Here is a 16,208-nt window from a genome sequence, read left to right as displayed (position 1 = left end):
ATCAAAATCATGTGTTAAATACTATAGGAGGGATACTATAGGAATAATTTCCTGCTTTTAAACTCAGATAAAACTGAAGTTATTGTACTTGGCCCCACAAATCTTAGAAACATGGTGTCTAACCAGATCCTTACTCTGGATGGTATTACCCTGACCTCTAGTAATACTGTGAGAAATCTTGGAGTCATTTTTGATCAGGATGTCATTCAATGCGCATATTAAACAAATATGTAGGACTGCTTTTTTGCATTTACGCAATATCTCTAAAATTAGAAAGGTCTTGTCTCAGAGTGATGCTGAAAAACTAATTCATGCATTTATTTCCTCTAGGCTGGACTATTGTAATTCATTATTTTCAGGTTGTCCTAAAAGTTCCCTGAAAAGCCTTCAGTTAATTCAAAATGCTGCAGCTAGAGTACTGACGGGGACTAGAAGGAAAGAGCATATTTCACCCATATTGGCCTCTCTTCATTGGCTTCCTGTTAATTCTAGAATAGAATTTAAAATTCTTCTTCTTACTTATAAGGTTTTGAATAATCAGGTCCCATCTTATCTTAGGGACCTCATAGTACCATATCACCCCAATAGAGCGCTTCGCTCTCAGACTGCAGGCTTACTTGTAGTTCCTAGGGTTTGTAAGAGTAGAATGGGAGGCAGAGCCTTCAGCTTTCAGGCTCCTCTCCTGTGGAACCAGCTCCCAATTCAGATCAGGGAGACAGACACCCTCTACTTTTAAGATTAGGCTTAAAACTTTCCTTTTTGCTAAAGCTTATAGTTAGGGTTGGATCAGGTGACCCTGAACCATCCCTTAGTTATGCTGCTATAGACTTAGACTGCTGGGGGGTTCCCATGATGCACTGAGTGTTTCTTTCTCTTTTTGCTCTGTATGCACCACTCTGCATTTAATCATTAGTGATTGATCTCTGCTCCCCTCCACAGCATGTCTTTTTCCTGGTTCTCTCCCTCAGCCCCAACCAGTCCCAGCAGAAGACTGCCCCTCCCTGAGCCTGGTTCTGCTGGAGGTTTCTTCCTGTTAAAAGGGAGTTTTTCCTTCCCACTGTCGCCAAGTGCTTGCTCACAGGGGGTCGTTTGACCGTTGGAGTTTTTACGTAATTATTGTATGGCCTTGCCTTACAATATAAAGCGCCTTGGGGCAACTGTTTGTTGTGATTTGGCGCTATATAAATAAAATTGATTGATTGATTGATTGATTGAAATATGTTTCTAAAGACAGATGGTAACTATGAAACAATACCAAAGTAAGGTAGGCAATATATATTTAATTTGTTACAATATTACAAGGTCACACATGTCAATCTTTGTGTTAACAGCAGCAAAATATACAAAATATAAGATAATACTTGACTTGTGATTGATACATTTGCAAAGTCCTGAATGTCCTTGATGGTCCATCCTGCAGCATCATTCATGACAGAAATGTTACACACAATTGATTTAATTCTCACAAAATCATCATCCTCATCCCACTGGCCAGGGGGCAAGGCCAGCCAGTGCCCAGTCTCACCCAGCAGGTCGAATAGCAGCCAGGAATGTGGTCCCACCAGGGAGGTAAGGCTGGTATGCCCTTGAAGTCCGCTCCGTGCGTGTGATCGTCCGCTGCAGCTTGTCGCCATGGCGATATATGTTTTTATTTATGTCCATGTAAGTACAGAAATCACACACGTGCCTCACAGTGGACAGGTGTTAGTCCATGTCTGTCCAAACACAGTAGGTGTTGTCGAGCTGGGATGTCCAGAATGACAAATCACCACAGCCGCTTCTGTCATAGCCACACTTCCTGTCAGTTCTCAGCGCACACACAGTTGTGTGGAATTTCTCTGCCACTACAACGGTGGTCACCTGCAGTTTGCTGTCATGCCAAGAGTGTGACTGGCCACAAATTTTCTAAGTGCCATGCCAGCGGTATTAGATGTTCGTGTGTGTCACCTGGAATTTGTCTGACACCTGCCGTGGGTTTGCACAGTGCACACTTTGTCTTTCAGCCACTGGTGTGCGCAAATAGTTGTAGCAACAGGTGTACGAGGCGTTAGATGCAGGGACAATTTCACATGGTTTTCACACAATTCCTGCATCATGTGTACTAAGTGTGCACTTCGTCCAAACTTTGCACTGTGTGAAGGGGCTCTTAGCTTCTGAGATCTGCCGGGATCAGGCTTACACAGAGCAGACCAGTTGCAAGTGGCAAAATAGAAGTTATAATGATAATAGTAATAATAATAATAATAATAATAATAATAATCGTCTTCTTTGTCTTTCAGCTGTTCCCGTTAGGGGTCACCACAGCAGATCAATCGTTTCTTTCTCACCCTGTCCTCTGTATCTTCCTCTGTCACACCAACCATCTGCATGTCCTCCCTCAGCACATCCAAAAACCTCCTCTTTGGCCTCCCTCTTCTCCTCCTGCCTGGTGGCTCCATCCTCAGCATCCTTTTCCCTATATACCCTGTGCTGGGTCCCTCCTCTGCACATGTCCAAACCATCACAATCTCGCCTCTCTGACTTTGCCTTGAAACCGTCCCACCTGAGCTGTCGCTACTCTCACTACAGATCAGAATGTCATCTGCAAACATCATAGTCCATGGGGATTCCTGTCTGATCTCATCCGTCAACCTGTCCATCAACACTGTGAACAAGAAAGGACTCAGAACTGATCCTTGGTGTAATCCCACCTCCACCTTGAATGCGTCTGTCATTTTGACTGCGCATCTCACTGCTGTCACACTATTCTTGTACATGTCCTGCACTACCCTAAAATACTTCTCTGCCACTCCAGACTTCGTCATACAATACCACAGCTCTTCTCTTGGCACCCTTTCATAAGCTTTTTCTAAGTCCACAAACACACAATGTAACTCTTTCTGGCCTTCTCTGTACTTCTCCAACAGTATTCTCAGAGCAAACATTGCATCTGTAGTGCTCTTTCTTGGTATGAAACCATATTGATGCTGACAGATCTTCACCTGTTTTCTAAGCCTAGCTTCTATTTCTCTTTCCCATAACTTCATGCTGTGGCTGATCAACTTTATGCCTCTGTAGTTACTGCAGCTCTGCACATCAGCCTTGTTCTTGAAAACCAGCACACTTCATCTCCACTCCTCAGGCATCCTCTCACTTTCCAAGATTTTATTAAACAATCTGGTTCGAAACTCTACTGTCATCTCTCCTAGACATTTCCATGTCTCCACTGGAATGTCATCTGGACCAACTGCCTTTCCACTCTTCATCATCTTCATAGCAGCCCTCACTTCTTCCTTACTAATCTCTTGTACTTCCTGATTTACTCGCACCACATCATCCAGCCTTTTCTCTCTCTCATTTTCTTCATTCATCAGCTCTTCAAAATATTCCTGCCACCTTCTCAGCACACACTCCTCACTTGTCAGCACATTACCATGTGCATCTTTTACCAGCCTAACCTGCTGCACATCCTTTCCAGCTCTGTCCCTTTGTCTGGCCAATCAGTACAAGTCCTTTTCTCCTTCCTTACTATTCAACTTTTTGTACAGCTCACAATATGCCTTTTCCTTTGCTTTTGTCACTTCTCTTTTTGCCTTAAGCTGCATCTCCTTGTACTCCTGTCTACTTTCTTCATCTCTCCGACTAGCCTAAAACTTTTTCGCCAACCTCTTTCTCCTTATGCTTTCCTGGACTTCTTCATTCCACCACCAAGTCTCCTTGTCTTTCTTCCACTGTCCAGATGTCATACCCAGTAGTGTCCTAGCTGTCTCCCTCACGACATTCAACATTCAAGATTCAAGATTGAAGAGTTTTATTGTCATATGTACAGCAGAAATAGGCAGTTACGCTATACAATAAAATTCTTACTTTGCTCTTCCTCAATTCACCAATATAATCTTAAAAAGAAAGAAAGAGAGAGAAAGGAAAAGACGAAATGTTTAAAATAAAAAAACACTTAAGTTATTGTGCAAATTGTGCAAATATGTGGAGCAGCGATTCAGAGAGTGCAACTCACGAGTAACAGATGTGGACAGTAGTATTCAGAACAAATATAAATAAACCTATGTAAACAGTATTTTAATAGCAGCAGTACGGTGTGTTTAAGGTTTTTTCCAGTTGTCCAAAACTGCTTCCCCACCAACCACTGCTTCTCTCACCTGCTCGCTAAATTTCACACAACAGTCTTCCTCCTTCAGCTTCCACCATCTGACCCTTTGTTGAGCTCTCACTCTCTTCTTCTTCTTTACCTCTAAAGTCATCCTACAAACAACCATCCTATGCTGTCTAATGACACTCTCTCCTGCCACCACCTTAGTCTGTGATTACTTTTAGTTTGCATGTCCTATAACGAATGTAGTCCACCTGTGTGCACGTCCTCCACTCTTATATGTTACCCTGTGTTCCTCCCTTTTCTTAAAGTAGGTATTCACCACAGCCATCTCCATCCTTTTTGCAAAATCAACTACCATCTGTCCTTCCCCATTCCTATCCTTGATACCATATCTACCCATTACTTCCTCATCACCTCTGTTCCCTTCACCAACATGCCCACTGAAGTCCACTCCTATCACCACTCTTTCATCCTTGGGCACACTCTCAACCACCTCATCTAACACACTCCAGAAATCTTCTTTTAGTCCGGGGGCCACCGGGACCCCACGTGCACCCCCCCCCCCAAGGACTCTATGAGTGGGGTACTAAAATGTTCCTATGAATGTCCTCTTTTAGATAAAGGATGTTCCCAAGAAAAAAAATGGGATGAACTACCTAATTTGCATAAAAACAAAATGGCTGCTACCAATCTACCAAAAGCAAAAAAAATGCCTATCTCTGCTTCTAATAAAATCAAACCAAATCAAATCAATTTTATTTATATATCACCAAATCACAACAAACAGTTGCCCCAAGGCACTTTATATTGTAAGGCAAAAGCCATACAATAATTACAGTAAAACCCCAACGGTCAAAACGACCCCCTGTGAGCAAGCACTTGGCGACAGTGGGAAGGAAAAACTCCCTTTTAACAGGAAGAAACCTCCAGCAGAACCAGGCTCAGGGAGGGGCAGTCTTCTGCTGGGACTGGCTGGGGCTGAGGGGAGAGAATCAGGGAAAAGACATGCTGTGGAAGAGAGCAGAGATCAATCACTAATGATTAAATGCAGAGTGGTGCATACAGAGCAAAAAGAGAAAGAAACACTCAGTGCATCATGGGAACCCCCCAGCAGTCTAAGTCTGTAGCAGCATAACTAAGGGATGGTTCAGGGTCACCTGATCCAGCCCTAACTATAAGCTTTAGCAAAAAGGAAAGTTTTAAGCCTAATCTTAAAAGTAGAGAGGGTGTCTGTCTCCCTGATACGAACTGGGAGCTGGTTCCACAGGAGAAGAGAGGCCAATATGGGTGAAATATGCTCTCTCCTTCTAGTCCTCAGTACTCTAGCTGCAGCATTTTGAATTAACTGAAGGCTTTTAAGGGAACTTTTAGGACATCCTGATAATAATGAATTACAATAGTCCAGCCTAGAGGAAATAAATGCATGAATTAGTTTTTCAGCATCACTCTGAGACAAGACCTTTCTAATTTTAGAGATATTGCGCAAATGCAAAAAAACAGTCCTACATATTTGCTTAATATGCACATTGAAGGACATATCTTGATTAAAAATGACTCCAAGATTTCTCACAGTACTACTAGAGGTCAGGGTAATGCCATCCAGAGTAAGGATCTGGTTAGACACCATGTTTCTAAGATTTGTGGGGCCAAGTACAATAACTTCAGTTTTATCTGAATTTAAAAGCAGGAACTTAGAGGTCATCCATGTCTTTATGTCTGTAAGACATTCCTGCAGTTTAACTAATTGGTGATATGATGACTCAAAGCACTGCAGCGCAGTGCCTTTAATACCTATGGCATGCTCTAATCTCTATAATAAAATTTTATGGTCAACAGTATCAAAAGCAGCACTGAGGTCTAACAGGACAAGCACAGAGATGAGTCCACTGTCTGAGGATAAGACAGAAGATCATTTGTAACCTTCACTAATGCTGTTTCTGTACTATGATGAATTCTAAAACCTGACTGAAACTCTTCAAATAAACCATTCCTCTGCAGATGATCAGTTAGCTGTTTTACAAGTACCCTTTCAAGAATTTTTGAGAGAAAAGGAAGGTTGGAGATTGGCCTATAATTAGCTAAGATAGCTGGGTCAAGTGATGGCTTTTTAAGTAATGGTTTAATTACTGCCACCTTAAAAGCCTGTGGTACATAGCCAACTAATAAAGAAAGATTGATCATATTTAAGATCGAAGCATTAATTAATGGTAGGGCTTCCTTGAGCAGCCTGGTAGGAATGGGGTCTAATAGACATGTTGATGGTTTGGAGGAAGTAACTAATGAAAATAACTCATACAGAACAATCGGAGAGAAAGAGTCTAACCAAATACCAGCATTACTGAAAGCAGCCAAAGATAACGATATGTCTTTGGGATGGTTATGAGTATTTTTTTCTCTAATAGTTAAAATTTTATTAGCAAAGAAAGTCATGAAGTCATTACTAGTTAAAGTTAAAGGAATACTCGGCTCAATAGAGCTCTGACTCTTTGTCAGCCTGGCTACAGTGCTGAAAAGAAACCTGGGGTTGTTCTTATTTTCTTCAATTAGTGATGAGTAGTAAGATGTCCTAGCTTTATGGAGGGCTTTTTTATAGAGCAACAGACTCTTTTTCCAGGCTAAGTGAAGATCTTCTAAATTAGTGAGAAGCCATTTCCTCTCCAACTTACTGGTTATCTGCTTTAAGCTGTGAGTTTGTGAGTTATACCACGGAGTCAGGCACTTCTGATTTAAGGCTCTCTTTTTCAGAGGAGCTACAGCATCCAAAGTTGTACTCAATGAGGATGTAAAACTATTGATGAGATAATCTATCTCACTCACACAGTTTAGGTAGCTATTCTGCACTGTGTTGGTATATGGCATTGGAGAACATAACAAAGAAGGAATCATATCCTTAACCTAGTTACAGCGCTTTCCTAAAGACTTCTACTGTAATGAAACGTATTCCCCACTGCTGGGTAGTCCATTAAAGTAAATGTAAACAGACAGAAGGGGGTTTTCAGGGAATACTGTTAAGTCTTCATTTTCCATACAATAAGTCAGAACAAGATCTAAAGTATGGTTAAAGTGGTGTTTGGACTCATTTACATTTTGAGCGAAGCCAATTGAGTCTAATAATAGATTAAATGCAGTGTTGAGGCTGTCATTCTCAGCATCTATGTGGATGTTAAAATCGCCCACTATAATTATCTTATCTGCGCTAAGCACTATGTCAGACAAAAGGTCTGAAAATTCACAGAGAAACTCACAGTAAGGACCAGGTGGACAATAGATAACAACAAATAAAACTGGTTTTTGGGACTTCCAGTTTGGATGGACAAGACTAAGAGTCAAGCTTTCAAATGAATTAAAGCTCTGTCTGGGTTTTTGATTAATTAATAAGCTGGAGTGGAACATTGCTGCTAATCCTCCCCCTCGGCCCGTGCAACGAGCATTCTGACAGTTAGTGTGACTCGGGGGTGTTGACTCATTTAAACTAACATATTCATCCTGCTGTAACCAGGTTTCTGTAAGGCAGAATAAATCAATATGTTGATCAATTATTATATCATTTACTAAGAGGGACTTAGAAGAGAGAGACCTAATGTTTAATAGACCACATTTAACTGTTTTAGTCTGTGGTGCAGTTGAAGGTGCTATATTATTTTTTCTTTTTGAATTTTTATGCTTAAATAGATTTTTACTGGTAGTTGGTGGTCTGGGAGCAGGCACCGTCTCTACAGGGATGGGGTATTGGGGGGATGGTAGGGGGAGAGAAGCTGCAGAGAGGTGTGTAAGACTACAACTCTGCTTCCTGGTCCCAACCCTGGATAGTCACGGTTTGGAGGGTTTAATAAAATTGGCCAGATTTCTAGAAATGAGAGCTGCTCCATCCAAAGTGGGATGGATGCCATCTCTCCTAACAAGACCAGGTTTTCCCCAGAAGCTTTGCCAATTATCTATGATGCCCACCTCATTTTTTGGACACCACTCAGACAGCCAGCAATTCAAGGAGAACATGTCACTCCCGGTCCGATTGGGGAGGGGCCCAGAGAAAACTACAGAGTCCGACATTGTTTTTGCAAAGTTACACACCGATTCAATGTTAATTTTAGTGACCTCTGATTGGCGTAACCAGTGTCATTACTGCCGACGTGAATTACAATCTTACCAAATTTATGCTTAGCCTTAGCCAGCAGTTTCAAATTTCCTTCAATGTCGCCTGCTCTGGCCCCGGAAGACAATTGACTATGGTTGCTGGTGTCGCTAACTTCACATTTCTCAAAACAGAGTCGCCAATAACCAGAGTTTGTTCCTCGGCGGGTGTGTCGCCGAGTGGGGAAAAACAGTTAGAGATGTGAACGGGTTGGTGGTGTACAGGGGGCTTCTGTTTAGAACTATGCTTCCTCCTCACAGTCACCCAGCTGACCTGCTTTCCTGGCTGCTCGGGATCTGCTGGGGGACAGCTAATAGAAATTGGGGGGGACCTAATAGAGATATCTGAGCACTTTAAAAGGCTAGATTAGGGTTTTCAAGCATGAGGAATTCAATAATGCACACCATTTTTTTATAAATTTTCATGTGTTAACATTGAAATTATGTGTATAGTTTCCTTTTTTGAAGGGTTGTCACCCGTGTCGTCCATACAGAAACTTTTGTACTATTGTTAATTTTTTTTGTTACATTTTATGAGACATATCCTGTGTATTATCATACATTTCTGCATTTTAAATATCTACTACTCAATAAACAAAAGAACATTCTGCATCTCACTTGTTTTTATTGTGTCTACCATGTCCTCCATACACGGTTAAAATTCATGCTTTTTCTTTACTTTATTTCAGGGACTTTGCATAGCTTAAAGATGGTGTGTAAGTAACAAAGGTTCTACACATTTAATGTTACTAGATGGCCTTCACAATATTACAATGTAACACTGTTAATGTTGATGTTGACAATTTGTTGATGATTAAGACTAACATTTTTGATTTGTTTTCTGAGTTTAACATTTTGATGTTCCTGAGGAAAGATTTCCAGTTGGATTTCAAACATTTTGCTTCACCATATTGAATTTCCTTGCTTATGTTCAGTGAAATAAGAGGTATATTGGTTTCTTCTCTTTTGTCAGTTTTAGAATATGATATTGCCTTAAAGTTATACGAGATAAAAATTAAAGCAATTAACTTTCTTCATCCAGTAAATGTATGTGACAAAATAAGCTTACAATCCTGTAACAATTAACTGACACTTTCAAATCCATCATTTTCAATGTTGAATTATTTCCTAATTGTATTATCCTTTTAATTAGGCTGTTTTTAATTATCAGAATGAAAATGGACAACAGTGATGGCTTCAAAGAAAAGGAAAAGAGTGGACAGCAAATCAGAATCAGACAGCATCAAAAAGCAGATATGTATCATTCACTTCCCAGAATGCAAGGATGAAGGTGCATTTACATACATACACAATGTTGAGAATCCTGATGAGAGGTTCCAGAAGATCAGGAGTATTGCTGAAGCAAGGCAGAGACAGCCTCCAACATCCAAGCTGCGGCTGAATCATGTATGTCAGCATATACCTGAAATCTACTCTCAAGAACATGGCTATCATCGATCATGTTATCAGAATTTTACAAAGAACTTGGACCGTCTACAAGTCCCTGTCCAGTGCAATGAATTGGCTGTGCCAGGTCCCTCCAAAGGCAGAAGAGAAAGCTCAGAAAAGAAAGATCAAGTCCTATTCAATCCAGACTGTATATTTTGCCGGAAGGAAGGGCCCAAGAAGATCAAGCACAAGGGTGTATGGACAACAGAGAAATTGTCATTGTTTGAGTTTGATGGGTGGAAGACTGTGCAGCAAGTTGCAGATGATAAACATGATGAAGCTCTCTTAACAAGAATCAGAGGCTATGAAAGTAAAATACCACCCCAGTTGTCGAAAGGACTATACTAAAAAGCCTGAGTACTGGAGAAGTGGCAATGTGGATGAGAAGCGAACATGAAAAAGCTCATTCATTTGCCTTTCAACATGTTTGCGAGTTCATCAACGAAGCCATAATTGTGAACAGCGAAATTGTGAAGCTCACAGACCTCAGGAAAATGGCACTGGAGACAACCAACTTCCAAAACAGGCAATACAGGAGTGAGAAGCTCAAACTGAAGATAGAAAAAAACCAGCTTACGCTGATAATGTTGCCTACTGTAATTTAGAAGAGCCCGGACAGTTTCAGACATATCTTGTTTATAATGCTCACACTGACATCAACCAGGCAATCAAATTTGCATTCAGGCTTGGGACTCTAGACATGACTGTAGAAGTAGCCATGTATTTGAGAAGAGTCATTCTCGATGCCTTCCAGAACTCTGAAAAGATGCCATGGCCTCCTAGCGCTGATTTCCTGAGGAAGACGGATGTCTTGCCTGAACAACTGCAGACTTTTCTCACTTACTTGCTGTCAGATAAAGCTGAGGTTCAATCCACCAAAGTGAACAGGCTCATCTTCTCTATTGGGCAAGATATATGCCGAGCAGTGACCCATGCGCAGTGGAAACTTCCAAAACATGTCCTAATATGCATGCCACTTCGACATATCTTTTGAAGCAAGGAACTGACCACACTGATTAACAGGTTTGGCCACTCTGAAAGTCACTCATTCTCACTAGAGTTGGATACAGCCATAGCTGGTGCCCTTCAGGAAACATCTGACTTGCTGTCTACCCAGATAGTCAGAAAGCCTACAGGCCCTTCTGTATTTCACTCAGAATTCGACAACTTTGATCAGTTGGTCAATGATCTGACTGGAAAGGGATCTGTTCATACGGCACATGGCATAATGTTACAGGAGGTGACAGAGCCACAAGAGACAATGCAGCCACAGCTTCCTACAATGGAAAGGAACAAGAAACGTTCCTGGTCTCAGGCAGCAGAGGAGCCATTGGCAGACTGCTACATTGCTGCTACATTACCCAACGTAAATCACCAGTCATGAATATTGCCAACACCTCAGTTGCCGGCAGTGAAGAAGCCTATCAGAATGCAAGGAAGAAAGACATCTCATGGCTGTTTCTGAGACAGTTGAAATCTGAAGCTCAGACTGTCCCAAGTTGGGCCGGATTTGTGTCTTCTTGCAGAGTGCAGCCTGACCACCTCACTGTCATAGATTACTATCCTGTGATATATCGACCTATCACACAGTATTCTACAGTCCAGGAGTGCTTGCACTATGCAGAGAAAGCAACAGATGAAGTCAGTCAAGCCTATGTGTACTCTACCTATGATTTAGGAGTTTGCATGAAAGCATACCCACTGCTTTGGAATTTGCCTGAGAGATTTTCGAGACACATTGTTCTCATCGGAACCTTTCATCTTATCATGGGCTACTACAAAATGATTGGCAAGAAAATGGATGGGTCCGGGCTATCTGATGTACTCCTGGAAGCAAACATGATTTCCTCTGGATCACTTCAGGGCGGTTTGTCTGGCAAGCATTACGATCGTGCTACCTATTGTCACAAAGTGATGTTGGAAAACTTGCACCGGCTCCTCATGCTCGAGTTTCTGAAGAGGAAGGAAAATGCCCGAACATTTTCTGGTCTCACAGATGATAAGCTGAAGCTTGTTTCTGATGTTGTCGATACCCCCTCATCTGAGAAGCTTTCAAACCTTCTGATGGATGCTGAATTATCCACATGCCTTGAGGATTACATTGAGTTCTGCAAAACAGTCAGACAAGGTCAGCTTGGGAAGACAGCCCAATTTTGGATGGCATATATGGATCACATCGCCCTTGTCCTGTCTGCCTTGCCCTTGACTTCCTCTTGTATGCCTATTGTATTGGGCACATGCTAGACCTGTTCTTCAGCTGTGGAGGGCACAACTATGCCAAGTACTTGACATTCTTTTCCATGTACATCTCCAACCTTGAGCTGAGCCATCCTGGTGCCACAGAGGAACTCAAATTAGGCGTCTTCAGTGTAGCCAGGTCAATGATTCCAGGGAATAGGTGCACAGTGGACAAGACAGTGGAAGAAACCTTCATGCGAAATGCGAAATCTAAAGGTGGAGCTGGTGGTGGAGGTGCTGGTGTATCAGGCATTGCCAATAACTATAATGCATACCAGAGATGGGTTAGGACAACACACAAAAGATCCAAATATCTTGACATGACATATGCCATGGCTGATTTACTGGATGACTCCCACACAGCTGTAGAACACCGGGATCTGCGGCCTGCTGAAATTCACAAGAGCGAAATGTCAGTACAAAGTGTAACTGAGACCATCCAGAACTTCATGAATCCATTCAGCATTGAAGACAAGGAGCATCTATATTGCATTTCATCAGGAGTGAAAATGACGCTTGAAATCGAACAAGATGTCCTCAAAGCCGAATCTGTGGGAGAACGTGAGAAAGAAGCTTTCACAACTGACAGACTGAAAGCAAATGACAACTTCTTTCTCCCAGTGAAGAGGGTGAAATTGAAAGGAATGTCAGATCAGAATAGAAAGCTGAAGCTTAAGACACCACAAAACAAAGTTGTCAAATACAAACAGCAAGGAAACAATTGCTTGTCGCCTCTCAGGGTCTTGAGGGAAACCTTGACATCAAGGAAGTCATGAAATACCAGCTGACACCTATACCATACTGCATCGGATCAGCAGACGGCTTTCTTGGCAAGACAAACAAGGCCAAAGGCTTCCAGCTGCTAACAGGCGAGGTAGCAGATGCAGATCAACCTGATCCAAAGAGTACTCTACTTGTCATTGATGGCAATGCCATGTTTCACAGCCTCAAAGAGATACCAGGAAATTTCAGAGATGTCACCAAGAAGATATTCAGCTTGATCCCAGGAAAGAGTGATGTAGTTTTCAGCACTGACATGTATCAAGAGAAGTCCATCAAATCCATGGAGAGAAAACGCAGGGGTTGTGGTGAGAAGCTATTGGTGAAAGGTGCAAGTACAAAGCGACCACCAGATTGGAAAGACTTCCTGAGCAATAGTGACAACAAGGACCAGTTGGTCGAAGTACTATTGGATGTCTGGAGTGATGATTTCTTTGCAGAGCAGCTGAAGGATAGAAAGGTGAATAGTCTATTCTCTTTGGGTGATGTTTGGTTGTACAGACAAATTATTCCACTGATATCAAATCCTCACATAAAATGTTTGCTATTTCAGGTCAGTGTGATTTGCCAAGGCAAAGCCTATGAACTCACTGGTCAAGGAACCACTGCCCAAAAAGAGGAAGTGTTTGAACTGAGATCAACCCAAGAAGAGACTGATACAAGGACCATCTTGTATGCTGCATATGCTGCACGGAAAGGCTACAAAACAGTCAAAGTGCGAAGTCCAGACAGTGACATATTTTTCATACTGCTTCATTATGCAACACAGCTGAAGATCACATTGCTGTTTGACACTGGGACAGTGAATTCCAAACAACTGTTGGATGTCACCAAAATTGCTCTGGCACAAAGTCAGCAACATTGCACTGTACTACTGGCCCTGCACAGTTTCACAGGTTGTGACACAGTGAGTGCCTTCAAAGGCATTGGAAAACAAAAGCCAATCAAGGTGCTGAAGAAGACGCCCAAGTTTGAAGAGGTGCTGGGAAAGCTTGGAGACTCGTGGGAAGTACCTGAGGACATCTTGGAAGGCTTGCAAGAATTCACCTGCCACCTGTATGGCCATCCACGCTTCTGTCAGGTGGATAGCCTTCGACACCATCTGCTTATGAAGAAGTGTGATGCTAATGGAAAGCTCAATGCTGCAAGGTCTGTGGACATTGCAAACCTGCCACCCTGTGCACAGACCTTGCAGCAGCACATCAGACGAGCCAACCTCCAAGTCGCCATCTGGAAGCGATCCCGTGAAAACTTTCCAGAGCTTCCTGATCCCAGCGACCATGGCTGGACTGGCAAGAATTTGGAACCCCTCTGGTGTGATGAGAATGTGCTCCCACAGCAACTTGTTGATGTTCCTGGATCAGTAGAATTACAAAGTGACAATGAGGATGACACTCAATCTGTTGATGCTGAAATAATTGATGATTCTGACTTGGACTCTGATGATGAAGATTGAAATGTGTGTCTTGTTTATATATAGTTCTTACATGTAGCTGCAGATTCTGGTTTTGATGTTACTATAGACAATGACTTTGTTTCTATACTCATGGATGACATTCATTTCATATCTTGATACACAAGTTTTCAGTCAATGTGTTTTGTAATGCAATGGATATTGTGTGTAATGTTGTTGCTTTCTCGATACCCAGAATTGCTTGAATGACATGTTCTATTGTTACTCTTTCTGTGAATACTGATGCTCCTATTATTCCTATTATTATACTGATGCTCCTATTATTAATGTAGAATGATGAATGTTTAATTGTATTTGGAATTAGGGCCACTTCATGGCACCTGTTTAAAGCTAATATAATACATAACATTACTTATCAGTGTGGTAATTATAGCCATTACATTATCATATTCTAAGACAGGTTACTGCTACTAATTGAATTAAATGTTCTTATTTGCTAAGACTAGGTGTATTTTTTAATTTCTCATGCTTGAAAACCCTATTCTAGCCTTTTAAAGTGCTCAGATATCTCTACTAGGAGCAGAGATAGGTATTTTAACCCTTATCGGTAAGTTGTTAGTGGCCATTTTGTTTTTATGCAAATTAGGTAGTTCATCCCAATTTTTTTCTTGGGAACATCCTTTATCTGAACGAGGACATTCATAGGAACACTTTAGTACCTCACTCATAGAGTCCTGGTGGGGGGGGGGGGTGCACTGGGGGTCCTGGTGGCCCCCGGACTATTTCTCCTTCATCTCACAACCTACCTGTGGGGCATATGCACTGATGATATTCATCATCACCCCTTCAATTTCCAACTTCACACTCATCACCCTGTCAGACTCTCGCTTAACCTCCAACACACTTTTTCTTAGTCTGCATAGTTGGGTTGGCTTGTTTTACGCCGGATGCCCTTCCTGATGCAACCCTCCTCATTTATCCAAGCTTGGAGCCGGCACTCAGAATGTACTGGCTGAACACCCCATGTGGCTGAGTTATAATAATAATAATAATAATAACAATAATAATAATAATAATAATAATAATAATAATATAAGCAAAGGTAAGAGCAGCGTAGCGGCATGGCCCAAGCAGGAAGTGCCAAATTTTGAGTCTACAGTGAAACAGGAAATGTCAAATGTCAAACACTTCGTGGATCGACTCAGACGAGATCCCATGGAATCACGCACGAAATCCGTGTCAAGTTCACACTGAAACAGGGAGTGGCAAATTTTGAGTCCACAGAGAAACAGGAAATGTCAAATTTTGAACACTTCCTAGCATGGATGGAGCTAGAGCAGAGGCCAGTGTTGCACTGGAATCCCCTGAAATCTGATTGGACAGAGATGATTCACATGTCACAGCACCACAAGTCTGGTTAAAAAGAGCTGCATTTTGAAATTGGTGACCCATATTGACTGCTAGGTCCCTCCTATGCAGTAGTTGGTGCTGTGTACCTCCACAAGAAGTTGTAATCCACCTTATTAGAAGAAGAAAAATGTTTGACAAAGATTTTAAACTGAAAACGTCATTTGAACCACAAAGTTATATCGGTGAGTAAACAATCATATTTTATGCCAGAAATGAGATCCAGGTTGAGGTCCAGCATTTCTCCTTTAATTTTGGTTGCCTTATATATATGTGTTTCAGTGATTTTAAACGAGCAGGCAGCTGCTGATTCATGAGATATAACGTGAAGATGCTCACGCTGAAAGAAATACAGGTAATTTACTCCTCCTCTGTTCTGTATAAAACCTGTGTAACCTCTTAATTTTGCTGTCTGAGTGACACAACAGTGACACAACTTTAGATAAATAAATCTAAGGTTATCTGCCTTAAAATCAAACTGCAAACAACTCTCTACAAGTTGACATAAATTAATTAAAAATATAAAATACAGCTTTCTGATAAAGTGGTGTAGAGGAGGATTTTCTTAAAAGAAGATCTAATAGTTCAGCTACAATTTACCAGAAAGTACATGTAACAGATGCAACTTAGATTTGATGTTTTGGTGAAAGAAAATGTTGTATTTCTTCATAATTTATGTAAATGAAGTCCAAGACATAT

The sequence above is a fragment of the Thalassophryne amazonica genome, chromosome 2, assembly GCF_902500255.1.
Source record: "Thalassophryne amazonica chromosome 2, fThaAma1.1, whole genome shotgun sequence".
NCBI classification, from domain to species: domain Eukaryota; kingdom Metazoa; phylum Chordata; class Actinopteri; order Batrachoidiformes; family Batrachoididae; genus Thalassophryne; species Thalassophryne amazonica.
Note: the sequence above shows the minus strand (reverse complement) of the source record.